At 41.2% G+C, this 27,803-nt stretch overlaps 1 long non-coding RNA gene across 3 annotated transcripts in view; it reads right to left on the bottom strand.

The window, feature by feature from the left end:
• Positions 1–1,391: 1,391 nt before the first annotated feature.
• Positions 1,392–27,803, bottom strand: part of LOC101000764 — a 41,539-nt gene continuing 15,127 nt past the window's right edge. Inside the window, exons 1-4 of one of the 3 annotated variants that reach the window (XR_002515925.2) lie at positions 19,361–19,902; positions 14,491–14,555; positions 8,418–8,499; positions 4,524–5,652 (exon numbers count right to left, since the gene is read on the bottom strand). This is a non-coding gene — a long non-coding RNA (uncharacterized LOC101000764). Of the gene's footprint in view, positions 2,977–4,523; positions 5,653–8,417; positions 8,500–14,490; positions 14,556–19,360; positions 19,903–27,803 lie in introns of those variants that run through there. The other 2 variants (XR_635281.4, XR_635280.4) reach the window with 2 other exon arrangements.

Genomic DNA, 27,803 nt, shown 5'->3' with positions numbered 1-27,803 from the left:
TAATCCTATGCACACTTTGGTTACCTATCCACCAACTGTTGTCCTGAATTATGATTTGGTTAAGACATCTACTCTTTCTACATACAGCATTTACCCCAGGAGAATCTGAATTCACTCCAACTTGAGGGATGGGCTAATTCTATCCTCATTTCCAGTGAGGGTGGAAAGGGTTATGTGACCCAATTTTGGCCAATGACAGGGAAGTTCTGTTTGTGGGTACCCGGGAGAGAAAGGTCCAGATTCCTAAGAAAGAGACACAGGATGAAACAGTCATTTCTTGTGCCTGCTATTATGTCTGAATGAGACACTTAGGATTGCTACAGCCATCTGCAGCCCTTGTGAGGACAAACTCATCACCAAGAATAAAGGATTGGGGAGATGGAAAGAACTTGGGGCCTTGGGTACAATATTTAGCTCTTGGATCAACTTCCCCCAAAGGCATTCCTACTTGACTTCTTGTTAGGCGAAAAAAGACACATCTTTATGGTTAAGTTGAGTTAGAGTTCTGTCATTTATATTTGGAGTTGTCTTCACTTATAAATACTAATGCTATTTTCTTTGTATAGAGAGTAAAATAATTTAGAAGACTTGAATACTTAATATGGGTCATGAGTAGCAGTGCCAGGGAGAAGGAATTGACTTTCATGGTTCTGGATTTATGTTTAGTGAAGGGCAGAGAGGAAGAAAATTAGGATAAATATTCTTATATTGGAAGGTTGGTGATAACTAAGAATGGCATTATTTTCTGGTAACAATTAAAATTGGATTAATAACATTCTAACTTTTATTAGCTTTAACTCATTCTCTATTCCAGCTATTAGACTCACTTCAAACACAGAAGGTGCATTGAAAGATGGGATCTCATCTCTTTGTCTTTTTTATTCTTCTGAGACCAGAAGTCAACTTCCACTTGTACCCAGCCTGTTCTTTCCTGACATCTCTGATAATTCACTAGTCCTAAGGGACTGAGGTCACCGAGTCCCATACAGACACACAGATTGGATATAGGTCACAGAAGTGTATTTTATGTCGCTGTTATGACAGAGTTTAAAAAACAAGATTTTTTTTCACTCTTCCCTATGTATTGAAAGATGTCACAAAAAAAGAAGCCTCTGAAGTTGTGTCCTGGGTGCCCTACATTAGGCAGAGCAGAAGCTCCCCTGTTTGCCACAGTCCTCACCACTCCCTATTGCCTTATGATCAACCCTCCAAACCCACTCACACTCCTTTCCTCAACACCTATTAACATTTGAGTTTGTTGCCTCTATAATCATTCTAAGCTGGCATCCTGCTTGCTCCCTCATTGGAAGGATTTCCACCACCAAATGCCCTACAGGGTAATGTTCTCATTCCAGGCACATAAACATTTGTAAGAAAGAACAAAACACTGGTGACTGGAAAAGTCAAACTTTAATGAGGAAACGAGCCAAAACATTCACTTTGTTTTTACAACTATAAGGAAAAATTTAAAAAGAAGAAATAATTGGAGCTAATTTTTTATTTTAGAGTGGACATTTTGATTTAATTTATTTAACATTTTAAAAAAGTTGACATTTATCTCTGAGAATTATCTCACAGTTAAATATATAATATCTGAATGGGATCAAAATGATTATAATTTTTAATCATTTTTAATTTCCTGAAAGGAATTACTCTGTATGTTGCAAACATCCATTTATTAATAATGAACTTGCTTATCCTAAAAGTTTGTAAAGACAGGTTCATTTGTAATTTTTCTTCTTAATATATTCATTTACAAAAGCAGTAATAAATTGATATAACATGTCAAAACCCATTAGATATAGCTAAGGCACATCCAGCTCTATCTATAACCAAATCCAGACTCATGGAATACTATGCAGCCATAAAAAATAGTGAGTTCATGGTCCTTTGCAGGGACATGAATGAAGCTGGAAGCCATCGTTCTCAGCAAACGAACACAGGAACAGAAAATGAAACACCACATGTTCTCACTCATAAGTGGGAGTTGAACAATGAGAACACATGGACACAGGGAGGGGAACATCACACATTGGGCCCTGTCAGGGGTTTGGGGGCAAGATGAAGGAGAGCATTAGGTCAAATACCTAATACATGTGGGGCTTAAAACCTAGGTGACGGTTTGATAGGTGCAGCAAACCACCATGGCACATGTATACCTATGTAACAAACTTGCATGTTCTACACATGTATACCAGAACTTAAAGTAAAATAAATTAAAAAAAAAAAAACCACGAACTTTTGCACTATTACATTATAATATGGAGCTTGAATCACAAGTCATTTAAACCCTATCAACCACCACGAACGTCCACCAAAGATGCTGGAAATTTAAAATGTGTTTGGACCGAAGTATCTTCAAATCTCTCTCTTGTGATGAGTGGATATTCAATCTATGATTTGTGGGGCTTGCTCCAGAATCTGCCTTGGTAATAGAGTAGACTATAGTAAACTCTTTACTAAAGAGTTGGGAGGCCGTTTGAGTGAATGGATGTGAACAGAATAATGGGTAAAGGCTAAGTATGCCTTACACATAGAAATTAAGGAAGGTTTGGAGCACATAGGATGTGCCAACTAGGCATTCTGTTCAGTTGCAGGTAACATAGATCTCTTCTAATATAGGAGTTTATTTCTCCCTCACATATCATAAAGTCCAGAGGTTAGTGGTAGAACTTGTGTAATAGAAACTTAGTTCCATCAGTATCCACCTACATCCTATCTTTCTCTCTCTTCTCTGCCATCTGTAATCGCTGACTTTTATTCTCAGGTTTATCTCAACATCACAAGAAGTCATCTGTATACCAGCCATCACTTCAGCATTCCAGACAGGGCAAGAAGGAAGGTGAGAAAGACAAAAGAAAAATTGCCACCAGAGTCACCTCCTCATCTAAGTATTCCTTGTAGATGCCATCCGATAACTTCATAGCCTTTATTTCCATCTTATTGGCTGCTGTTGAGTCACATGGTGATGTCTACCTGCAAGAGAAATTGATCCATGCAGTTTTTCTTTGTGTGCGTGTTTAGGTATATTTATTTTTCCACTTCCAAGAAAACTACAGCACTTTTCGAAAGAAAGGTGAATACACAGTAGACAGAGAGGTCCAATTTTAAGATGACAAAGGTCCTGACACACCAGCCTGCAGGATCCCATGAATATCTCTGACTTATGCACTATCAGCAAATGTTGCCACTCCTAAGTTCTACCTATTCTGTTTCTCAGTATTTATCTATAAATTGACACACTGTTGCGTTTAAATTCATCTATTTAAAAATGAACCTTTTCTTGAACTCTAAGTGAAAAAAATGACTACATCTTGCCACAAAAATAAATATAATAAAGATGAGCAATTTCATAGAGCTCTACCTACATAATCATACCTCCAAAATTCTGAACATGGATTTGCTCTTTTAAAAAGGAGCTCAAAGAGTGTAAAAAAATGCTATTACAAAAAAAGATGATCCTTTTGTATCACCAGAAGGAAAAAAGAAGATGCCAATGGGAAATTATTAACTTTTTTTTTTTTTTTTTTTTTTTTTTGAGACGGAGTCTCACTCTATCACCAGGCTGGAGTGCAATGGCACGACCTCGGCTCACTGCAAGCTCCGCCTCCTGGGTTCAAGCAATTCTCCTGTCTCAGCCTCCCGAGTAGCCGGGATTACAGGCGTGCTCTAATTTTTGTATTTTTAGTAGAGATGAGGTTTCACCATGTTAGCCAGGAAGGTCTGGATCTCTTGACCTCCTGATCCATCCACCTCAGCCTACCAAAGTGCTGGGATTACAGGAGTGAACCACTGCACCCGGCCATATTATTTAACATTAAGATTGATGACACCTAAAATTATCTCACATTCCAGCCAAAGCACGTGTCCTCTGTACTGACGTTGTCTAACAGTTTCATTTACAGATGAGATAACGGAACCCAAGAAGGGCATAATGTTTTCCTGAGATTTACCGCAGACAAGGGGCTGGGACACATGTTACCAACCTCTAAGTTTACGATCGTTCTACTTCATCTCATCCCCTTTTATCAACACCAGCACATTCAGGAATTCTGAAGTCCCTGGAACACAAACCTCACTGCCTCAACACTGCGTGGATTGGAGCACCCGTGACTGGTATTCTGGAAAGCAATGGGTAGATACTGGTTTGTAAAACAGGTGTGCTGCCTGCCCCTGAGGTGCACAAAACTGAATGTCTGATTTGTTAGCAAAACAGATAAAAACAAAATGAATTCCAATGCAGAGCAAATGGCTGAGATTATCTTCAAATACAATAAAAGCCAACTGATCGCTAAAAATAGTTTTTTGTGGGTTTTGATTCACTGTTTTCATTCACTAAAACAACACTGGCTGGAGATCGAGACCATCCTGGCTAACACAGTGAAACCCTGTCTCTACTAAAAATAGAAAAAATAGCCAGGCGTGGTGGCACTTGCCTGTAGTCCCAGCTACTCGGGAGGCTGAGGCAGGAGAATCGCTTGAACCCAGGAGGCAGAGGTTGCAGTGAGCTGAGATCACACCACCACTGCACTCCGGCCTGGGCAACAGAGCAAGACTCTGTCTCAAAAAAAAAAAAGACACTGGCTGTGAATTTGACTCAGTTCTTTCATCATCAGAGTGCATTTTTTTCTTTTCTCTATACATGTTAGGATTTAATTTAACATAAAGTGCAAAGAAATGTTCAATTGCTTTATTTCCTCATATAGAAAAAAAAAGACTCATCTTTAAGTTAAGCTTGATTTTTATTCTGTTATATCATTTAACACATTTCCATGAGTCTATTTAAAGATATGGGCTAGCACATGAAATATTAGCATGTGGCCAGACTGTGAACATTTAGTCCAGACCCCAGGACTTCATTTGCAAGTGTAGATTTCATTAGGTTAATGGGAACAGTGACCACACAAGAGCAAGGAAGCCTGTCTCCAGTGGGGAGGACCTCCAGAGGAACTATTACAATCACAGTTTCTTACTTTTTTTTTCCTTCTTGAATTCATAAGTCAAAGTTAAGATTTGCTTAAAATGTCACAGAGTTGAGACATTTGTTGAGGGTGAAGATAACTCCATTGTCTTAGATAGACAATTCCTGAATGTGTGGAGATGCTCACCAGACAGGTTCTTTCTGTCCATTGCACAGACAAAACCAATTCGCTGAGACCACGGTATTGCAGTAAAGAAAGAGTTTAATTGACACTAGGCCAGCCATGCAGGGAACAGAGTTATTACTCGAATCAGTCTTCCCGAAGGCTTAGAGGTTAGGATTTTTCAAAGGTGCTTTGGTGAACAGGAGGCTAGAAAATGGGCGCCATTGATTGGTTGGATATGAAATCATAGAAGTGTGGAAAATGATCCTTGTGTGCTGAGTTTATCTCCAGGTGGGGCCACAGGACGGGTTCAGTCATGACTCACGAGTCCAGGTGAGGTCAGTTGATTGCCAGAATGCAAAGGTCTGAAAAACATCTTGAGAGACCAATCTTAGGCTCTATAGTAGTGAAGTTATCCATAGGAGCAATTGGGGGCGGCTCAAATCTTGTAACCTCTGACCACATGACTCCTGAGTAGTAAGGATGATAGAAACGATGCCTACATTTTAGCAGAATTCAGACTCCTCCCATGATCCTCATCTTCAGATCTTTCATCAGTTCTTGGTCCCTGAGCAAGGAGGAATTAGTTTTAGGAAGGCACTATTAATCATCCTTGCTCTCAGTTAAACTATAAATTCCTCCCATGGTTAGCTTGGCCTGTGCTCCGGAATGAGTGAAGATAGCTGGCCTGCGAGGCTTGAGGCAAGATGGAGTCAGCCATACAAGACTTCTCTCACTGCTCTAACTTTTGCAAAGGCAGTTTCAGTGTTTTGTGTGATGTGCCTTCTACTCAACTATCCAGGTTCATTCTTTCACACTTCTAGGCTGAGACACAGGTCCACGTCTTAAGTAGCAAAAGATGGTCCCGCCGGACGTGGTGGCTCACACCTGTAATCCCAGCATTCTGGGAGGCTGAGACAGGTGGATCACAAGGTCAGGAGATTGAGACCATCCCGGCTAACACAGTGAAATCCCGTCTCTAATAAAAATACAAAAAAAAATTAGCCGGGCTTGTTGGCCGGTGCCTGTAGTCCCAGCTACTCAGCAGGCTTAGGCAGGAGAATGGCGTGAACCCAGGAGGCCAGACTTGCAGTGAGCCGAGATTGCATCACTGCACTCCAGCCTGGGCAACAGAGCGAGACTCTGTCTCAAAGAAAAAAAAAAAAAAAAGCTCCCTCTGACCTTGAATTAGGAGGACAGTAAACATATTCAGGACCAACAACTGTCACCCCATTAGGCAGAACTCACCACTCACCTGAAACAATTCAATGCAGCTCAAATTCGAAATCAAATCTAGGTTCTTAATGTGGTACTTGGAGCCTGTGCCTGCCCCCCGAGGCTTATTTCTTACCTGCTTTCCCCCTTACATGCTGGCCTGCAAAGAACTGAGGAAAAAACATCAGTTGTTTGTTGACATTTAAAAATAAAAGGATCGGCCGGGCGCGGTGGCTCAAGCCTGTAATCCCAGCACTTTGGGAGGCCGAGACGGGCGGATCACGAGGTCAGGAGATCGAGACCATCCTGGCTAACACGGTGAAACCCCGTCTCTACCAAAAAAAATACAAAAAACTAGCCGGGCGATGTGGCGGCGCCTGTAGTCCCAGCTACTCGGGAGGCTGAGGCAGGAGAATGGCGTGAACCCGGGAGGCGGAGCTTGCAGTGAGCTGAGATCCGGCCACTGCACTCCAGCCTGGGCGACAGAGCGAGACTCCGACTCAAAAAAAAATAAATAAAAAAATAAAAAATGAAGGGAACTAAGGCCAGGTGTGATGGCCCAAGCCTGTAACCCAGCACTTTGGAAGGCTGAGGTAAGTAGATTGTGGAGCTCAGGAGTTCAAAACCAGCCTGGGCAACATAGTGAAATCCCCTCTCTACCAAAAATACAAAAAATTAGCCTGTTGTGGCGGGGAGTGCCTGTGGTCTCAGCCACTCAGGAGGTTGAGGTGGGAGCATCACTTGAGCCTGGGAGGCAGAGACTGCAGTGAGCTGAGATCCTGCCACTGCACTCCAGCCTGGTTGATGGAGTGAGACTCTGTCTCAAAATAAATAAATAAATAATAAAATATAAAAAGTAAAAAGAATTAAAAAATAAAATTAAAAATAAAAGGATCTGACAACAAATGACAGACTTCTGGCACTTTTTGGCAAATCTAAGGGATCTACTAACACATTTCTTCAGAGTAACGACCATGGAGCTTTTAGATGGGTGCCTTCATTTCCTGAGGCAGACGCAACAAACTTAACAGCCTGAAACAATACAGGTTGATTCTCTCACAGTACAGGAAGCCGGAAGTTTGGCCGGCAGAGTCACACTCTCCCTGAAGGCTCTAGGGGAGGATCCTCCCTTGCCTGTGCTGCCTCCAGGTCTTCCTGCCTCGGCTGGTGGCAGCTGCACTCTCGTCTCCACCTCTGTCTTCACAGGCCTCCTTCCCTGTGTCTCAAATCTTCCCCTGCTTTATTTTATAAGGACACCAATATTTAGATTTAGGGCCCACCCTAAATCAAGGATGGTATGATCTCAAGATCTTTAGCTCAATTACACCTGCAAAAATCCTAGTTCCAAAATAAGGCTCATAGGTGCCAGAAGTTGGGTGTCAGAAGTAATTTTGGGGAGACGCTATTCACTCCCCTAGTGGGGTCTCCACCTTCCAGCATCTTCCCCATTCCATCTTGTATATGGCCAAATTCTCCTTGCCTATCTCATTCACCTATGCATTAGAGTTTCTAAACCTGATTCCAGCGTATCTTCCAGCCCATGATTTTGAACGGAACCGTCAAAACTGAATTGCACTGGGCAGAGTTATGGAAGGCTTCGTTCAAAGCTACTGCAATACGGTAAAGAGACCAGAACTCAGTTTGAGCACAGCTCCTCTGAAGAAAGTGTGTGTGTGTGTCTGTGTGTGTGTGTGTGAAGACCTGGGGTCAGGGAATTGTAGGCCATCCTTCTTGGTGAATCGACTTTCCCCAAAGGAAAAGTGAACTTTCTCGTATCTTTACGACAAGAGGGAGTTTTAACACTTGGAGCAAGATTCCCGCTGAAGTTAGGCTCCTTCTTTCCCACAGAGACAGGGAGAGAGGGCAGCCCATGTTCCTGGATGACTATATTTCAAAGGAATGGCTCCCAGGTCCTTGAGAAAGACGGGCCAGGTTTTTAACTCTGGCAGGAGGATTTGGAACAGATTTGCATCTCCAAGGGGCAGAGAAAGAGCCCCAGTGGCAAGTCTTCTAAAGTAAATGCTCTAAGAATAGGGAAACCAGGGACCTGGAGGCAGCAAGAAGAGTTAAACCAAGAGGGACATTAGGGCTGTCTTGGTCTGTACCCATGCCTCTTACCTGAGTCCTTACATTTATTCAAGCAATTGATTTTCACTTCCCAGTGGCAAGCTCAAGGACTATTCTGAGTCTGTTTCTTCACCTGTCAAAGAGGAAAATAAAGTCACTGCTTCATACGGTTGATATGAAGAGCAAATGAGATGAAGTATTTAAAACACCATGGTGACAGGGGCATGTGGACCCGAGACCACCTGATCCCACACGTGCAGCTCAGCTTTAGGTCACAAATGACCAGAAGACAGCTCTCAAATCTCGCCTTCATTGTTGCCAGTGAAGAAAATCTTTCCCACCAAGGTCATGCCCTTTTAGGGGTGGCTCACAGTCAATAATAGTAATAATTGTGAAACTGCCTTTGCAAAATTATGACTGAGACAGTGAAAGAGATCTAACTTAACTGACTCCATCTTGCTTCTAACCTCCAAGCTGTCCTTGTTCATTCCTAGACTTAGGCTGAACTAACTTTGGGAGAAACTTGGTTTATAGTTTAAACAAGGATATAGTTTTATATAGTTTAAACAAGGACATAGTTTTATATAGTTTAAACAAAGTTTATAGTTTAAACAAAGATGGAAACAGCCCTTTCCCAAAGCAGACCTCCTTCTTGCCTGGGGACTACATTGCCTTTGTAGGACTAACATTAGCCACAAGATTAGAAATTATGGTTTAGGAGTCATGCAACTGGAGGCTACAAGATTTGGACCCTCCCTAAGCTGCCCCTAATGTCAGTGCTTGAGGCATTTTGCAGACCCTGCACCTGATGGATCAGCCGGCACCACCCAGATTGATAAACTGACTCATCTGATCTTGTGACCCCCACCGAGGAACTGACTCAGTGCAAGAAGACAGCTCCGACTCCCTGTGATTTCATCCCTGACCAGTCAGCACTCCTGGCTCACTGGCTTCCTCCAAACCACCAAGTTGTCCTTAAAAACTCTGCTCCCTAAATGCTCAGGGATACTCATTTGCGTAATAATAAAACTCAGGTCTTCCGTACAGCTGGACCTGTGTGAATTACTCTTTCTCTATTGCAATTCCCCTGTCTTGATGAATCCACTGTGTTTAGGCAGTGGGCAAGGTGGACCTCTTGGGTGGTTACCATTGCTGAGGAGTAAATGCCTGACCCGATGCAGCACAGCTCTGACAGGCCATGTGGGCTCCTGAGCACAAACAGAATGGGCTGAGGCCTCCGGGACCACCTCCCAGCACAACATCCTGCTCTGCCAGCTTTCTCCCCCTTCTTCCATAGATATTTATATCGAGGACACTCCCAAATAAATGTCTTGCATGCTAAACTCAATTTCAGAATCTCCTTCCTGCAAAAAAACCAAACTGCAATGTGCACTCAGCACAGAACTTGGAAAGAGACACCTCTCAGTCACCCATGGTGACTTCCTCCACTGCCAGGGCTGCCGCTGCTGTCACTATTGACCTCAGCAGCCTTTCCCATGTCAGGCCCTGGGTGAAGCCATCCCCCCAGGATTGATAAGAATTGCATACAAGGTTTTGGACAGAAATAGAGTTACAGGTAAGGATGCCTCAGGCTGTACTCTGGCCCCTTCCTTGTTGCTAGAAGCCCAGTAGCACCAGTTCCTCACCTGGTGCTTTCCTGTTGCTCCTACAGACAGGATTTTGGACACAGGGTCATGAGACCGTTGAAGGATTGACTTGCATTCCCATTGCTCCTGTCGACAGTACCTCTGACAATCAGCTCATGGGGCTTTTGTTTATGGATTGCTTAGGATGTTTTTCAGACCCCAAATTCTAGCAACTAGTGTGTAGACCCCCCACAGAGGAATGAGATCAGCATGAGAATACAGCTTCTTCCTCTTCCCGGCCCATGGCTTTGCCCTGCATTCTTCAACCAATCAACAATTTCTACCCTTCAGCCCACTCCAAATCTCTTCAAACCCTAGCCCCAAATTCCTGGTGGAGACGGATTTGAGGTTTCCTCCCATGTCCTCCTTTGGTGGCCTTATGATTAAAGCCCTTTCTCTGCTGCAACCCCATGCCTCCAGGGGTTGACTTGCTGCATGTGTTGGGTAGGGACCTATTACGGTTACACGGGGAGGCAGTGCCCCCCTACCATCCTCTTTGCATTCTGCCACTGAACAGATGCTTCCTACATGGCTGGTAATGTGGGCCCTCCTGTTTCAAGGTCCCCAGTTCAGAAGTCTCATTTGCCCAAAATGCACTGTCATGGGGCCACGTTCTTCCCTTTGCTCTTGGAGAATAGACAAAGCCATTCAGCCCAGCTACAGCCTCAAAGTCTTGTCCTACCTCCTCTCTCAGTTTTTCAATTCCTATTCCAGGCTTCCTATATATGGCTGGTAGCCGTGGGCTCCTCCTGTTTGCTAAGGTCCCTAGTTCAGAAGTCTCTATTTGCTTAAAATGTGCACTAATATGGGCTTAATGCTTTCCTTTTGTTTTGAGAATAGGATAAATATTCAGCCTAGCATGCCCTCAAAGTCTTGTCCCACCTCCTCCCAGCCCCAACCCATTCCAGGCTCCAGTTCCATCTCTCTAGAAAATTGATTCTCCTTTTAGCTCCTGCATTTGCCGCTGTTTCTCCTGCCAACAATGTAATTAGCAGTTTCTATAGCTTCTTTATTTACTTCATTTTTTTTAATGTTTCTCATTTGCTTCAATTCAAACATCTTGTCTCAGATGGAATGCAGAAGCAGAGATGAGAATCCTGCTGTCTTCTATTAAAGAAAACATTATGCATAATTGCAAAAACATAGTATGATGCTGGTATCCTCAGAGTAATTTTCTTTTGAAAAATGTAATTTTCATAAAAATATTTTATGTATATTCACTTTTAATAGGTTTGTTTTTGTTAGTTTTAAATGAAATAACAAATACTTTGAATATCTCAATGTTTAATATTGTATTAATAATGTTATATATTAGTATAATAATCATATAATATTGTTATAATAATGTATTAAATATAGATGCACCTGAGGTATAGAAACAAAACACCTTTGGGGTCCTCAATAATTTCTAGAGTGTAAGTCACCAGTGAGAATACCTGAAATGGACAAAACTGCTCAGATCTGGGTGTAGCTCTTTCCATCTCTAGCCTCATTCACCCCTGCCTCCTGCCCCAGTGAATGTCATTCTCCAACAAAGTATTTGAAAAGATATTTCTCTCTTTAAAAAGTACACAGATGGACAATTAGCAAAGGAAGAGATGCTCAACATCGTTAGCCATTAGGGAAATGCAAATCAAAACCACAGTAAGGTTATACTTCACAACCACTAGGGTGGCTACAATTAAAAGACAAGTAATAACTAATGTTGATGAGGATGTGGAGAAATGGAAAGCTTCATAATTCCTGGTGAGAATATAAAATAGTGCAACCACTTTGGAAAAGAGTTGGATGTTCTTCAAAAAGCTAAACATAGTTACTAAATGACCCAGCAATTCCACACCTAGGTATGCACTTAAGAAAGATGAAAATGTGTGCACACAAAAGCTTGTACAAGAATTTTCAGAGCAATATAGTCATAACAATCATGGAATGAAAACCACCCAAATGTCTCTCCACTTGAATGCATAAACAAACTATGGTCTATCTAAACAACAGCATAACATTCATCCATTAAAAAAAATGAATTACTGATGCATCCTACAGCAAGGATGAACCTTAACAACATCATGGTAAATGAGAGGATCCTGTCCCAAGAGATCATCATATGTTATGTGATTCTATTTGTATGAAATGTCAAGAACAGGCAAAACTATAGAGACAAAATGTAAATTAGTCGTTACTTAGCACCTGGAGGGTGGAGATGGAGGGTCATGGGAGTGGCTGGCAATGGGCACAGTGCTTCTTTTTGCGGGGTGAAAATGTTCTAAAATCAGATTTTGCTGGTAGCTGTGAACCTAATAAAACCATTTAATTGTACCCTTTAAATGCACGGTTGTGTGGTCTATGAATTATGTCCCAATTAATTTGTGAAGTTGCATTTTCAAACATTAGTAACAGTGAGTTATGTTTAAAATTGATATTTTGGGAAATTCAGATAATGTCCTGGTTAAACTTGAAGTTCTTTACCTCTACATAGCTACCCAATAATACGCTACTAATGAAAACTTAAATCCCGTTTACAATTTATTCCTCCAGAGGAGAGCAACTTTATTAAACAACTTCCTTTTGGAGGGTGTGGGGGGAAATAAAAGCATGAAGCAATTCTCTGTCTTCTTCATCTTAGTGTTTTCAATACCTAAATGTCTAAGACAAGTTCCAAGACAAAACATATAAAACCTACTGTAGATATCATAGTGTGGACGTCTTGTCAAGTGATCATGTTTAAATGAAATTAATTCCTCTTTCCTTCTCACAGTCTTTGAGTGTGCCCAGGGTGCACCATCATGGGACCATGTTCTTCCCCTTTGCTCTTGGAGAATAGACAAAGCTACTCAGCCCAGTCACAGCCTCATAATCTTGTTCTACCTCCCTCTCTAGCCTCAACTATTTCCAGGCTCCAGCTCAATGTCATACATCAGGTAGGTGGCGTTCTCTAATAGCTGTCTATTTTCTCAGTCTCTTTTACTTCTCAAGCTTAAAATTGCCCGTTCTTTGTTCGGGCAGTGGTAAGGCTAACTGAAGGTGACTGACAGACTTATTCTCCTTTTCTCAGGTCATCTTTAAAGATGAGAGTGATTGTTTGACCTAAGTTAAACTACAAGTCTATGTATAAATCACTGTGAGGCATTTCTTGCCAAACTTTTATGGATAATAGGAGAGATATGGCTGGCATCATCTCTTCTAGATATTTTTGTGTTGATTAGGATGTGATGGCATGAGATACAGCGGTCACTTTTCAATGATAAGGAAAAAGCCAAAGGATTCCAAAACATTCTCTTGATTCCTCTAAACTCCTGTACTAACTCCAGTAACCTCTAGAAATTCTGTCACGTGAGGAAAAGCAATCTCTAATGTTTAAGCCATTATGATTCATTTCACGGTTATTTGCCGAAAAACTCAATTCTGCTTGATAGAAAATATCATAATGGTCTTCCTATTTCCTATTTTTCCATGGATTATACCTTGTGTGTACATCTGCCTCTTCTACTATATTTAAAGTTATTTGGGGATATTCAAATCTTATTCACCTGTATGGTCTTCAGAGTGCAAAGCAGAGAAAATTGCTATAGCATACTTGAAGAGGCAGCCTTAAGAATACCACGAGTTATCCCAAAATTTAATGAAAACAAAACTAAACAAAACAACATCACAAGGACTCACTGTGCCTGGTTCTGAGCATCAGTGAATCACAAAATACAATCTCTGCCCTCAAGAAGTTCATGATCTTCTGAGGAGAAAATGAATTTTTCTAATACAATTAGTTTTCTGTAAAACATGGCCATTTACAAATAAGTTGTATCTTTTCAATGTTTTCAGCTGTAGCTACAGAAAATCCTGGCTCATCAGACTTCTGCAATGAAGGATCTTATTCTCTCTCTTAGAAAGCCCAAAGATCCAGCAGCAGGGAGTGGGGTTGCTAAGTTGGCAAAGTCAACAGTTCAGCAATGTCAGCTTGTCCAAGGTTCCATTCATCTTTCTGCACAGCCATCCTCAGAATGGTGTCTCGCTTAGACTAGTGGTAAGGTAGCACCTGAAATTCCAAGTGCCATCAAATGAGGTAGGAGGCTCCTCATAAAGAAGGCAGCAGTTAGCTTCCTACATCTCTTTTTTTAGAAGAGCAAAGCTTTTTACTAGAATTCCCCTAGTAAAATTCTCCTTATATCTTGTTCATCTTAGTAAGGTCATAGGTCTATACATTCCTGAACAGCGATTGCAAGGGAACTAGAATACTCCAGGGTCAAGCAGACCTGCCCTGTCCAAGGCTGTAATGGTGAGAAGTGAATCCCTGGAAAACATTATGGCTTAGCTAGGCAGGCTTGAGCAGGCAGTAGATTCTGTGTGTGTAAACAACACTTTTCATGGAAAACATAACAAACAATTCTAGAGTCAGTCACAAGTTAAGTGATTCATGAACACTTCAGAACATTTGAGCACACATTATACCAGATCTCTTCAAAAATTACAGAGAAATCCTTTACTTGATATGCCAGATGTGTCCAAGGCTGACCCTTTGATTCTCAGAACACACGTGCATTTGTGAGAGCTGTAACGGAAAAAAAATAGAAGAATATTTGATATTTTTAAATACATAAAGCCCTTGGAACTGAAATAGGGATCATTTCAGGAAAATTCAGCTTTCCTCTGAATGTTTATAAACCTCTTTCCACAACATTTATTCAACAGAATTTTATTGATTTTCCAGTATATGACAGGCACATACCTTCATTTCAAAATGGAAACATGAAGATTCACATTGCTAGCCATTTCCTCTACATGGAAACGTTGAAAAATTCATGCCATCTGAAACACCACCTCATCAAATGCATAGCTATTTGCCATATTCCTATCATTTGACTTTCAGGAGCATCGACATATTTGAGAAATAGACCTCAATATGAACAAACATGAGGGGTGAAAACTGAAAATAAAATTCTAAGCACCCAACCAACTGGAAGGGCTCCCTCTTGGCCAAGGGGATTCCAAAGAAACCTGCAAAACTACTTCAGGCCACCTGTAGTCCCAGCTACTTGCGAGGCTGAGACAGAAGAATGGCGTAAACCCGGGAGGCGGAGCTTGCAGTGAGCTGAGATCGGGCCACTGCACTCCAGCCTGGGCAACAGAGTGAGACTCTGTCTCAAAAAAAAAAACAAACAAATTAGTTCAGGCCATGAGTGGGGGGCGGTGGGTTGGACATACCTCATTATACCTTCCTCCCTTTGAAGTTCAGGTACAATTGACCAGCATTAACATTAAAACAGAGATCTCAAGACTGATAGAGCAGACTCTCTGTAACAATAAGTTACCAAATTCCAACCGGACTTTCATATATCACATGACAGATAGCAGGCTCTGAAGGAAATCAAAGTATTTTACACCAAAATGTATTTCTTTGCCATGCTTTAGAATGGTCCTGCACAGTTGTCTCTTGTGAGGGATACTTGCATTCTGTAGCAAATTCTCTTTCTTTACTAGGTCTTTTCCAGAGGGTCCGGAGCATTTTAAAGGTCTGGATAGGAAACATTTGCCATCTATTGCCTCAAAGCATAGCCACCTATGAGTCTTCATCTACATAATAAGAACCTTGGTCTCCAGAACCCCTTGTCTTAAGTCAGACACTCCTTTGTAATAATTCCAGGTCTTTAGATAATAACTGTTTCAACCAGTTGCCAATCAGAAAATCTTTGAATCCACCTATGACCCTCAGGTCCCCACTTTGAGTGGTCCTGCCTTTCTGGACCAAACCGATGTAAACCGTACATGTAGTGACCGATGTCTTATGTCTCCCTAAAATGTATAGTATAAAACCAAGCTATAACCCAATCACCTTGGGCACATATTCTCAGGAACTCTTGATACTATGCCTTGAGCCAGCCGTGGTCACTCATATTTGCCTCAGAATGAACCTTTTAAAATATATTATAGAATTTGACTTTTTCCATCAATAACGGTGAACACACATTTTCCCTGTTAAAGGGAATCTTTTAAGTCAAGATGTAGTGATTGAAGATCCAGTTTATGGGGAAAGTTGAGTACTTAGAATTTAGGAAATTGAGAAGTATTGATTGTACAGAGCTGGAAGGAAGGTTGAAGAAGATATTTAACTGCCACCGTCTCAGACAAAATTGCCAGACTATGCCATGTTCAGTTTCCAACAGGGACCTCGCCCACACCTAGCACAACTCCGGGGGGCTCCATTTACATAGAATTCATGGGAATGGACTGCTGCAGATGTGAGTGAGGCTGCCCTGGCCCTGCATCTGCACCCTCGGCAGCCCTAAGCTCACACCTCTGGGCTGGAAATCCTTTAGGTCCCGCTCATCTGGAAGCTGTCAATCACCAGATTTACTGTCTGTCCTGGTTAGACCCTGTTACAGCCATTCCAGAGAGGGTCTCCCTGACCAAGACCCCACCCTAGACTTCCTCCGCCCTCCTGTCGAAATTCTCACTCCCTAACCGGAAGTTAAGCTTTCTTTCTGCTACGTTAGAACACTCCTGTCCTTTTGTGAGCAGATAGTGGAAATGAGCTTGGTGTTCCAGGAACAGGCACTTAGTCGGTGGCTTCAACTGCAAACTGAATTGCTGATTCTTGTTGTAGTCTGCCTCTACCTCCTCATCTCTTGAATTTAATTAGATCCACATTTTGCTCTGTTCTAACTGAGGTCATTTCTAGAATTTTGAGAAATTTCTAGAAAATATATAGGGTTATCTTTCATTCTGGTTTGAAAAAGTAGAGGAAAGGAAAGTCTGAACTCATTCTATCTCACAATGTAGTTCAGTGGAAAATGCATTACTTCAGAGGTTGGGTCCCCTTGCCCTTCTCTGGGAGCCTGGAGAGAGCTCACAATAACATAGACAATTTCTATTCCCTCTCCTGCCAAAGAGGAACAACTCTAGGCAAGACTGCGGTTGTCTCTATTTTTACTAAAATATTTATACAAATTTAATTTAAATGCAAATGAGTTCCTTTCCACTTGGCTTCTGGATATCCATGAAGGCAGCATATTGTTAGCAGGACCTGGAATTTCTGGTTGGACAATGAATAATTCCAGATTAAACAGGATCTGCCCAGAGATGTCTCCTCTCACAGGCCTGATCCATCTGATCACTTTCTCAGAACACAATGATGCTGCATCTAATGCACCGTTATCTTCGTGACAGCTCAGTACTCCATGTCAAACCACCAAATCTAACATGTCTCTTTCTCATTTAACCCCTGATTGTGTCCTGTGTACTTTATACCTGGTGCTTCTGGACACACAAGGGAAAGTCATGCTTCCCTAGTTATCTATTTCAGTTAGGGCTTTCCAAATATTGGTTGTATTTTCTGTTCTTCAAGCAATAAAACAATAATATAATAAATAGTAGCAGATTCGTAGAAGCAGGCTTTCTGAGCCAGCGGTAAGGAGGGCATGGTGGCATGTGTAGAGGAGCCTTTGTGTGGCTGTTGACCAGTGGACAGTGTCAGTCGTGTGTAGTAAATTGCAGCTCTTCTCAGTAACCCCCCATGCTCAGTTCCCATCCCCAGCAAATCTAGCGAGCTTCTTCATTTATTACTTAATTTTTCAAAATAATCAAGACAAAATATTTAAAAATAAATATTTGTAATAAATACAATATCATAAGCACATAGTTTAGAGATTTAAAAATATTGTGGAATATCTGCCCATAAAAAAATCTGATTTCCTCACTTTCTAAAACCAACAATAAAGTACTTTAAAAATGTTTCAGGTGTTTCCCAATAAGACAGCATACAGCCAAATTGCAGCCCAAAACTTACTTGTTCCTAATTTCATGAATTGCAGAGACAAACAAAAATAGTAAGTTTTTGAATATACTGAGCTTTTATTTAGTGCCAACTGATTCACCCACATTATTTTATTGTAATCTAATTACACTGTACAGTATGTTCAATGCCTCTTTTACAGATGAGGAAATGGAATAGTTAGGAGGTAACATGAATTGTATGGATTTATTTATTTATTTTGAGACAGAGTCTCGCTCTCTTGCCCATGCTGGAGTGCAGTGGCACAATCTCATCTTACTGCAACCTCCACCTCCCAGGTTCAAGCAATTCTAGTGCCTCAGCCACCCAAGTAGCTGGGATTACACGTGTGCACCACCATGCCCAGCTAATTTTTGTATTTTCAGTAAAGACAGGGTTTCACCATGTTGGCCAGGCTGGTCTCAAACTCCCAGCCTCAAGTGGTTTGCCCGCCTCAGCTTCCTAAAGTCCTGGGATTACAGGCATGAGCCACCGTGATCGGCTGAATTTAGAAAGATCTTAAGTAGTACAAGAGCTGATGTTTGAAATTAGAGCACTTTGACTTCAGAGTCTGTAATCTTAGCACGCCTCTACTAAGTCCCTAAAACAAGGTTAGCCCTCGATGAAGAAAGGACTGAGACGAGAGTTCTTTGGTGCCCTCATGAAACAAAATCTAATTCATGAGATGGGGAGTTAAAGGAGGGCAGGAGACCAACGTTTGGCTGCTTCTTCTCCTAATTAAAAGGCTTCTTGGGAGGCCGAAGTGGGTGGATCGCCTGAGGTTGGGAGTTTAAGACCAGCCTGACCAACATGGAGAAACCCCATCTTTACTAAAAATATAAAATTAACTGGGCGTGGTGGTGTATGCCTGTAATCCCAGCTACTCAGGAGGCTGAGGCAGGAGAATGGCTTGAACCTGGGAGGCGGAAGTTGCAGTGAGCTGAGATTGCCCCATTGCACTCCAGCCTGGGCAACAAGAGCAACTCTGTCTCAAAAAAAAAAAAAAAAAAAAAGGCTTCTCAGTGTGGGATTGGCGAACCACTAGCATAATTGTTCTATGTATTTATTTGACAAGTGCTATAATTGTTTTCTTTTAGTGTTTATGACTAAATCATGAAACTCTCTATATTTAAATGTATTCCAGAAAAACAAACCTTCAAAATATGCTATTAGGATATTCAATACAATATTTAAATATTAGGATATTCAATACAATATTTAAATATTCACGATATTTTGAAGAAGAATATGCACGTTCTTCAGACTGCTCTGAAAGTTGATTTTCCATGTTGATCGTGACAATGAAGTGGTTTGGAGAGTCCTCTGGCTGAAGGCAATTTAGAAACTTCATCCTGAACTGCATGTTATTTCCAGATTGTTAATGAGTGGATTGTTGTTTTGGGTTATAATTATAATTTCTGGGAGTATGGCCAAAAATGGAATGCAGTGCTGAAGGGTTGGCCTTTTCCTCCTATGGTCCCTCCTTCATAAATCGGTTTATTGAAAATATTTCTAAAGCACAATAGAGACAAAAGGGTAGGGGTATAGTATTCACAAACTAGTGAGATACGTCTTGAATGACTTACATGTAAACATTGATGCGTCAACTTGATGACCTCTGTAGTCTCTGGATATTCTCAGGTAGCCTTTGCAGGGAGAAAATACAATTCTTAATACTAAGACCTGACTGCATATTTTTGCTAATTTCTCTTCTTTCCTCGTTGAACGCCAGGATGGCTTTTCTATGCAGATATCTTGACACACAGTGCCCAACTTTGGTCCTGAATTCTGAGAACCAGAGTCCAGAATAGATGCTAAAACTTTTCAAAGTTAGCAGCCTTCCCCTATGACTTTATGAAGTGCAGCCCTACAGGAGAGCTCAGGAAGCCACATCTTCCATCTGTCACCTTCTGACTGTTGATCCTATGGGTTCACAGGCCAGGGGGATGCTGGTGAGGACCCTTTTCACTGGGACCCCCAGGAATTCCTGACAGAGGAGACAGACTTAGAGACACAAGTAGTCTGGTGAGAAAGGGGCTTAATGTCATGAAATGTTGCAGGAAGTCAGGGACCCCGAACGGAAGGACCTGCTGAAGCCGTGACAGAAGAACATAAATTGTGAAGATTTTATGGACATTTATCACTTCCCCAATCAATACTCTTATAATTTCCTATGCCTGTCTTTAATCTCTTAATCCCGTCATCTTCGTAAGCCGAGGATGAACATCACCTCAGGACCCTGTGATGATTGCGTTAACTGCACAGATTGTTTGTAGAGCTTGTGTGTTTGAACAGTATGAAATCTGGGCACCTTAAGAACAGGATAACAGCGATTTTCAGGGAACGAAGGAGATAACCTTAAAGTCTGGCTGCCTGTGGGCGGGCAGGACAGAGCCATATTTCTCTTATTACCAAAAATGGGTAAGAGAAGTATCGCTGAATTCTTTCCCCAGTAAGGAATATTAATAATTAACAGCCCTGGGAAAAGAATGCATTCCCGTCGAGGGGTTGCCTCTGGCCACTCTGGGGGTGTCTGCCTTATGCAGTTGCAGATAAGGGATGAAATACGCCCTGGCCTCCTGCAGCGCCCCCAGGCTTGCTGGGATTAGGAAATTCCTGCCTGGCGAATTCTAGTCAGACCTGTTCTCTGCTCTTGAACCCTGTTAAGATGTTGATCAATGACAATGTGTGCACAGCAGAACATGGAACTTCATTAGTAATTCTAGTTTCGCCCTGACCTTGTGATCTCGCCCTGACCTTCTGCCTTGTGATCTTTTGTTGCCCTTGAAGCATGTGATCTCTGTGACCCACACCCTATTCGTACACTCCCTCCCCTTTTGAAAATTGCTAATAAAAACTTGCTGATTTTATGGCTTAGGGGGCATCACAGAACCTGCCGACATGTGACGTCTCCCCCGGACACCCAGCTTTAACATTTCTCTCTTTTGTACTCTTTCCCTTTATTTCTCAGACCAGCCGATACTTAGGGAAAGTAGAAAGAAGCCTATGTTGAAATATTGGGGTGGGTTCACCCAATAATGAAGTATTAAAAAATCTAATATATTTGAAAATTTACAAGAGAATATTTTGGAAGGAAACTTCAAGAAATGTGGAAGACAGGGAGAAGAAAGAATCTCTGAAAGTCACCTCTTTGGGTGGAAATTTTCTCATTTCTCTATTTGTGGTCACCACTATACATTGATAACAAGATTTCCTGCCATAAAAATTTCTCAGATGGTGAAATTATTTATAATATGAATAAATTTATTTCTTCCTGTATGCCTTTGTTTGTTTAAACATATTTTTGAGTACTTAATGTGAGTCAGTCTTACTTTAGATACCAGGATTGTGGAGTTGATCAAGACAGAGAGGACTCTCATCCCCTATTACTTAGTTTTTCAATAGGATCAAAATAAAATACTTTTAAACAAATGTTTATAATAAATATAATGACATAAACACATAGTCTGGAGATTTAAAAAATATAATAGACTATCTGCCCATAAAAAATATAACTGATTCCTCCACTGCCTAAAATCAACAATAAAGCATATCCAAAATGTCTCAAGACTCTAAAAAGAGTTATACTTTTGTGAAAGGACACAGGCAGTAGATATATAGAAGATGATATAATTTTAGGTAGTGATAACTGCTATAAAAATAAAACTGGATAATAGAAGATAAGTAGGGAATTAGGGCTAGCTTAGATAAGGCTCTAAGAAAAATTCATGCAGTTCATTTATTAAACACAGATATATTCCAATTTTCTCCTTCTTGTATCAAATTCATTATATATTCTCAGTATTTTTCTTGAAATTTGTTACCTGAATTTTTTTCTTTAAAAATAATATTGTTTATATTATAAATTTATACTTTTAAATGTACATAGGAGCTTTAATGATGCCCTATCTTCATTGTCAATATTTGCAATTTATTCATTATCTTACTTTCCTTCATCAGTCTTCCTAGATTCAAATCAATTTCATTAGTCTTCTCACTGAAATATCTTTTACATTTGATGATGTTTTTCTATTGTATATTTTATTTCTATTTCACATATTTCTGTCCTTATTTTCTTCCTTCAGTATTTTCTACTTTCAAGAGAATTTACTTTCTGTGACTTGCTGGTTTTTAAAAATAACACCATGGCATGAACATTTAGTTCATTGATTATGGTATCTTTCTTTTTTTCTGGATGAATATATTCATGCAAAGCTATTATTCCACTCTCTGTATCCACTGTGCATTTATTCCTGGGCTAGGCACCAAGTAGAGGCTGAAGGAAATAGAATGTGAAGAACTAGAACACCTTTGTTGCTCCTCAGGACCTCTTTCTCTGGCAGTGGACACAGGGCTTGTGAGTCCAGCATAATGAGATCATATAGGATGGACTGCCCTGAGGATGAGACAGATATTTCCATGCCCTGAGGATGAGACAGATACTTCACTCACATTTCCATGGCTTTTGAAGGAGAACTTCCAACTTGATGGATTTTATTAACTGCCCTGGATTTGACAGTTTCCCTCTTGATGGGGAATCGAAAAGGAACATTTCCGCCTTTCCTAAGTCTCTCCACAGTCTATGGACCCTATGCTCACACAGACCCTCACAGAAACCCACCCACAGTCTGTACTCCCTGTTCCCAGATGCGCAGACAGACCAACATGCAGAAACAGATGCACACGATGATGCCAAACTCGGGTTCCAACCACGTGTCAAGAAAGATGAGAAATTTTGAAATAATATGCTGAATCTGCTACGCATGGATTTTTTTTAAAAAAATACTTTTTTCACAATTATTGAAATATTTTATTTGCTTTAAGACTTTAGAAGTTTTGAGAGATGAGGAAGAAAGATTCCTGGAGGTGGATTATCTTTGAAAAATCAATTGTGCTGTTACCCCTATTCCCTCCCAAGGAAGAGCAAATGCCCATCTTCTTATCCCAAACCCCCCAAAGGAAGAGGATCCAGTAGGGCTATTTGTAGGCATTAGGATGCAACCCCTATGACTGGGGGACATGGTGGCCTGAGTATGATCTTCCAAGACAGTGAAAGGCAGATGTGCCCATAAAAGCTTAGCTCTGGGGAGCAGCCCTGAGCTTTCAGATTTTCCCAAGCAGAGATACAGGTATGTTTTATCTCTAAGCAAGGCGAGTGATACAATCTACAAAGAAATCGGCACAAAAGTTGAAGACGCTTTAACTTTTAGCATCAAAGAATGAAATAAAACAAAGTGAAGAGCACATGAAAAGAACAGGCACCTTTTCTTTGGAAATGAGGCTGATGAAAATATCAGAAGGAACATGCATTGCTCAGGAAGTTGTTTTCCTGCAAAGGTTCCTAATCATCTGAACAAATCATAGTTCTATTAATTTGAAATTGATGTAAAGTTGGAGGAAGAATCAGGTCTAGGAATATGTGTGTGTGTGTGTGTGTGTGTGTGTTCAGTTTTTCTCATAAATGCCTCCAGAAAGATACAGCTCAGCAGGACATCCAAGGTGATTGCTTATGTAAAAATTCTAATCCAATTTGTATTAGGCCATTCTTGCATTGCTATAAAGAAATACCCAAGATTGGGTAATTTATAAAGAAAAGAGGTTTAATTGTCTCACCCTTCTGCAGGCTGTACAGGAAGCATAGCTCTGGCGTCAGCATCTGTGGAGGCCTCCGGACGCTTGCAATCATGGCAGAAGGTGAAGTGGGAGCAGGGTTTCACATGGGGAAAGCAGGAGCAAGAGAGAGAGTTGGCAGGGAGAGGTGCCATACACTTTTAAATGAACAGATCTCCTGAGAACTCACTATCATGAAAACAGCACCAAGCCATGAGGGATTCACACCCATGACCCAGAAACCTCCTATCAGGCCCCACCTCCAGCACTGAGGATTACAATTCAACATGAGATCTGGGTGGGGACGAACATCCAAAATATCTCACAATTATATTTTGGGTCAAGTACAGTATATGAAGTTTACCAAGAGAAGTTTGGCTAAAAGTTTCAACATCTCACTAGATAAAAATCTCAGACTTCAAGGGGTAGTGCATTGAAAAGAAAAGCCTTATTAAGATATAATTCAGTCTCTACTAAAAATACAAAAATTTGCTGGGTGTGGTGGTACACGCCTATAATCCCAGTTACTTGGGAGGCTGAGAGGCAGGAGCATCGTTTGAACCTAGGAGGCAGAGGTTGCGGTGAGCTGAGATCGTGCCACTACCCTTCAGCCTGGGTGACAGAGCCAGACTCTGTCTAAAGAAAAAAAAAAAAGATACAATTCATATAACATGCTATTTACTTGTTTAAGGTGTACAGGCAATTGGCTTTTAGTATCCACAGAATTATGCATTTACCACACGATCAATTTTAGAACATTTTTGTTACCCTAAAATGAAACCCCACATCATTTAGCTGTTGATGCAGGATTTTTCTCAGCCCCCTTTGCCAGACTTGTGGGAGGGATGCCCATCTACTCAATCTGCCATGCTTAACCCCCTGCAGAAGGGAACAAGTGAGTGAGCGATTGCAGAACCTGGCTGCCTGCTTTGGGCATCAACAGAGGAGCAAGCTCTGAGAGGGACCTGGGGCCAGTCCAGGCATGTTGCCTTGAGGGAAATGTGGCAGCTCCCAGGTGAGGGTGCCCATGATCCTGAAACCCCAGAGGAGGTGTTACAGAGCTCCTTTAGTTCAACTGTCCACAGCATGTTAGCAGCTCACTGGCCCCTTGCCTCATCCGTGGGGTAGTTGCCTTCTGCCAGCAAAGGCAAAGGGCTAGTGTGACAGCCTTTCTGGGTACCCACACTCAGTGGGTCCTGAACTCTTGTCTGACATCCAAGAAGAATGAAGTCATGCAGACAATTTAAGGATAGTGAAGGTGGAGAATTTATTGAGTGATGAAAACAGCTCTCGGTGGAGAGAGGAGATGGAGAGGGGAGCTGGAGAGGGGGCAGGGAGGGCAGGTCATCTTCCCTGAAGTCAGGCCATCTCCTTCCCTGAAGTCAGGCCATATTCTCCAATACTGACTCAGTCTGGGGACTTTATAGGCACAGGATGGGGAGTGTGTGCTGATTGGTTTGTGAGTATGCAAAAAAGGTTATAAAGTGAAGACACCATCCAAAGGTTGGCATGATAGTGTAGAAAACCAACTAGGCAAGGGTAGCTATATGTAAAATAGGTGAAGAGCAGGCATGAATCAGAGGAAAGTGTGCCAAACAGGAAGACAAGTTCTCAATCCAGTCCAAGGATTTAACTTGTAGCTTGGCTTTCAGGTTTTCAACTGTCTTTGGCTTGGAGATGGGGTCACAGGGTCCCACCTCTGTCTGTCTGGGCATTTGGCTGCCTCCTGTTGCTATCACTGTCCCTCCCAATATTCTCATTCACTCATTGCTCCTATCCTAAATAACCATTAAGATACTTAATTTTTCTCTAGATTTGCATAATCTGGATCTTTCATATAAGTGGAATCATATAATAAGTAGTTTTTGGGACCAGCTTCTTTCACTTAGTGTAATCATTTAAAGATTCTTTCCTGTAGTATAAATCAGTACTTCATTCCTTTTTATTGCTAAGTAATATTTCAGTGTGGATATATGACTTTATGTATCTTTCAGCTGATAGGCATTTGGGCTATTTCTACACTTGGCAATCATGAACAATTCTGCTATGAATATTTATGTCCAAGGTCTTTTGTGGATATATGTTTTCATTTCTATTGGGACTTCTGGGTCATAAATAACTCTTTTAACTTCTTGAAGGACTTCCAGACTCTTCCAAAGTAACTGCAGCTCAAAAATAGGCAGGACTTTGTTTTGGTCACTGCTGGATCCCCAGTGTCTAGAACAGAGCTTGACACGTTACAAGCCTCACAACACATGAGTAAACCAAGTAAATTCCACATCTTGTATTCCTGAACACTAACATGTAATATCAACATTTTTCATGCATCCTCTAGGAAATTTAAGCAAGAATTACACAAGGGATTTTGATCTCAGCCAACTAAACACTTCATCCTCAATTTTCTCATTTTAAAATGGAAATAAATACCTGCCTTCCAATAGAGTTATTACGAGGCTGAAATGTGGTTATATACATGAAAGCAACTTGAAAATTACAAAGTATTATAGAAATGCCAGTTGCTGTTACTATTTTTATTCAGTTGTTTTTGTTAGGATTATCACTCTTCCTGTTCGCAGTCCAGAACCAGACTCGAAGGCACTGAGTCACTTCCACAGTTATATTTGTTCCCTTGGTGTTTCTTGGCAATGGGGTATGCAGCTATATTGGTAATATTTGCTCAGTTTATTCATACTGATTGCATGCATAATATAGATGGCCCCAAGACTACTCTCCTTGGGGACTGATAGTTGCCAGTCTCCCCTCCAGATCTATTCCTAACCCTAGCACACCCTGCACTACTCTAACATGTAGGCTGACCTCTAACCTGTAGGCTGACCTCTAACCTGTAGCTGACCTCTTCATATTGCATCACCTGGCTCCGTCTGCTCTCTGGCTTCTGGTGAGTTTTCTGACTGGAGACGCTGGGTTTTCAGGGTCAAAAGAAGAGAGAAGTCAAGAGATTTATCACCTTCCCTCTCTCCCTGCTCTCCGTGACTTGGTGTTGTCTGTGTTCCTTTTACGGAGGCCACAGCTTACGTGGCGTCAGATGTCAAGGCCTTCCTAATGCCAAAGCTCCTGTATGATGTGGCAACTGTCCCCTCCTCTTGTTCCTTGGGTTGGGGTAGTGGTATGGAGTTCGTGTGATGGCTTTCCACTGTTGCTAGGACCTGGGTGCAGTGCCATCTCCCATTTATTTAATGTTGTCCAATCTATTTAACTACTATCTTTATTAAATTTATTAAATTCAATCCCATTTTGAGTGTACCATGTATTTCCTGTGAGGACCCAATTAACAAACTAATAATAATAATAGCAAGTAACACTTACTTTGCACTCTTTACATGCCAGGTTCTATGATGGGTGCATTGACACACAAGCTGGTTCACTTTGTCCTCACGGTGACTGAATGAGATAGGGACTCTTTCTGTAATTGTCATTTTGCAGATGAAGAAACTGATGCTCAGAGAGCACCCCTGACTCCCACCAGGTCACACAGTTAGTAGCTAGCAGAACAAGCATCTAAACCTCATTGGCTTGCGTATAGGATCCATGCCTCAGTCTTCATGCTGTACAGCCCATCTGTGGGATTCCAAGTTCTAAAGTGAGAATGGCTCAGGCTGGTGACTTTCCTAAGCAAAATGTTGGCAGTGGGATCCATGACAATATTTAGTTTTTATCATTAATTGTAAGAGTGCATGTTCAATGTCACTAGCGGAGGTCCTCAAGCTTGCACAGTGAGAGTTTCAATTAATCCACTAAAAAAGCTCTTTGTACCACAACTAATGCCTATTAATGTGTGATTACTATATAAGGCCCGGTGTTCTTTGTCTGAGACGATGTGAAACAGACCAAGAGCTGGGATGATTTAGACACAATCAGAGTGCATTACACAAGCTCATTTTCACGTTAATAGTAACAATAAAAGACTTCTCAGCCATACTTACACCCAGGCCTTCTCATATTTTAGAATAAAAGCAGGGTATAAAAGAAGTTGTTATATACAGCACATTTACTATTTTCCAGAGCTATCTGCAGCTTCCTGCAGTGCTGGCAGAATGTAAATAGCCCCCATAATTTAGGGATTTTTAAAATAAATGTGCAGTAAATTAGGTTGATTAATAACTTTATTAGATTGTATGAGTCACAATTTTAGGGTTTAATAACAACATTCACATATTAAGAAATTGTTCTTTTCAAGGAACTGTTCTACCATATATATATATATATAATATATATATATGCCTTAACTACTTCCATCCCATAATAATCTTATCATGTAGGTCATATTTTCAGCCCCATTTCACAGACAAGGAAACTGAGGCACAAAGGTGTTATTTAGCTGGGATACAGATGTACCACTAGGAGGTGAGCGTAGGTTTATGAGACAGACTTCAACATCCAGGCTCCTACGCTTTAGGC

Source organism: Papio anubis, chromosome 9 (genome assembly GCF_008728515.1).
Source record: "Papio anubis isolate 15944 chromosome 9, Panubis1.0, whole genome shotgun sequence".
NCBI lineage: Eukaryota > Metazoa > Chordata > Mammalia > Primates > Cercopithecidae > Papio > Papio anubis.
Note: the sequence above shows the minus strand (reverse complement) of the source record. Positions and strands in the feature narration are given on the sequence as shown.